Below are 2,230 nucleotides of genomic sequence, written 5' to 3'. Positions count from 1 at the left end.
GTCTCTTTTGATTTCTTGTAGTAGTGTTTTGCAGTTTTCTTTGAAAAGTGATTTTAATACAAGGTCAGTGATTCAAGCTCATCAGATGATCCTTGGGAACCCTATACAGGGTTACTATGGGTTCAAAATCAATTCAACAACACCTAACAACAACTAGTTTATCAGATCAGACCACGTCATAGAGGATCACATAGCTGCTACATTACATAACTGTGAAAGAACTGAGAATCATGGCCTACCAAATGTACACATAATTTTTTTTTTGGAGGGTGGAGTCACAATTTAAACCATAGCAATTTTTATCTGGATTGCTGGATTGTGAAACTGTATTTTATTTTATTTTTTTTTTACTCTTTAGATCATTACTAGGGTGGACACTGCAATAAAACAACCTGCCTAGAGCTTAATAAATAATCCTGGTTAAACTTTCCTTATGTTATCCAAAATATGCTACATCTATTTCCAGTCAGTAACCTGATAAACACAGACAATAAAGGGTTCATGCATTAGTGACTACATCTTACTGAGAAAAACTGAATTTCTTTTGAATTCTAGAGTTTCTTTCATCCAATCACATACTGCAAAATGTCCAAGGATTTTATTTTTTGGTAGTGGTATTTGTTTTTAATAGAGCTGGGCAAAGCAAGTAAGAACAAACAGATTGGGGAACAAATTATAAATGAAAAAATGTGAAAGCATATCAGACTCCACTTTAAAAATATATTTTTTAAAGAAGTTGATCTTTGAAAGTAGGGAAAGGCAATATTTGAAAAATAGCTTAGAATCTCAAATCATGTGTTTATTGAGCCCCAGAAGTGTTTTTTTGTAGTATAATTACAAAAACAACTACCTTTTCTTTTCCCATATTCTTTTCTCTGCATTTTAAAAAATGAGTTTCTTCCCTTTTTCTCTTCACATGATATAAAAGGACTTTGGGATCTCTACTATGAACAGAGGATGTCTACACAATTTAATGTGCTGATTACTTGTTATGCCTTTATTTTGCTTGGCATGGACTTGGAATCCCAATTCAATTTAGAAATAAGAGTGGATATATGCTTCCCTTGTCAAGTATTGTTTATGAGGAGTTCTGCCACATTCACATTTTTTTTTTTCATTTAAAAAAATTTCCAGGAAAAGAAAATCAAGAAAAATTTGGTCTTTCTTTATAAATTATCAACAGACTGCTCTGGCAGCTGGCCATTGCTTTTTAACTTTATAAGTGCTCTTCCGTTTCATATTATTGAAACTGAAGAGGAAACCCATTAATATAGTAAGAGTCTTGGCACTGTTTTTGAAATACTAAAACGATAATGTGGCTTTGAGCTAAGGAAAATAAGTCCTTAGCTGTTAGTTTAACTGAATAAACATGAGCAGGACTTGACCAAATTTTACTCCCCTGTGAAATTAGGGAATATGATTTAAATGTTAATGCAACTAAATCCTTGAAATGTCTATCATATATAACGGAATTTTTCTCCACCGTGTTTTCTTACAGTGGGGGGGGGGAGGGGGAAATCTGTGTTGTTTACATTGGATCATGCACAAACAGTGTCAGAATTGATAACAAAAACATCTTTATGTTTAGAAAGTTTCATCTTAATTTAACCTTGCAACTATTGGAGGAATCATCATTATATTATAAGATTATCTCTTTGCTTGAAATTTTCTAGTGATGGAAGGGAGCCTATATTGTTTGTCAGATAGAACGTTACTCCTTATGTTGAGTGAAAACCTAATTCTTTTTAGAGACAAATTGTTTACTCAGGGATATTTCAAATATATTATTCATCATTTGTTCTCCAAATCTTCTTCCCCATATACCAAGCATTTTTATCTTGTTTATAATGTTTTTCACTTTTATATTTTCCATGAACCTAGAATTTCTATTGCTTCCCTTCCAAAATAATTCATGTAGTAGTTGTTGATAGTTGTCTTTGAGTTGGTTCCAACTCATAGCAACTTTATACACAACAGAATGAAACAATTCCCAGTCATGCGTCATCCTCATAATTTTTGTTACACTTGAGCCAATTGCTGCTGCCACTGTGCAAATCTTTCCCAATGGGAGTTTTCTTCTTTTCCACTTGCCAAGCAGGGACTGGTCCTTCTTGATAATATATCTTTGTATGAGAGACAAAGTTTTGCGATCCTGGCTTTCAAGGAACATTCTGGTTGTACTTCTTCCAACAAAGATATGTATGTTCTTCTAGCAGTCCATGGTACTTTC

Source organism: Chrysochloris asiatica, unplaced genomic scaffold (assembly GCF_000296735.1).
Source record: "Chrysochloris asiatica unplaced genomic scaffold, ChrAsi1.0 scaffold00001, whole genome shotgun sequence".
In the NCBI taxonomy this organism is placed as follows: Eukaryota; Metazoa; Chordata; class Mammalia; order Afrosoricida; family Chrysochloridae; genus Chrysochloris; species Chrysochloris asiatica.
This window is presented reverse-complemented; position numbering follows the sequence as displayed.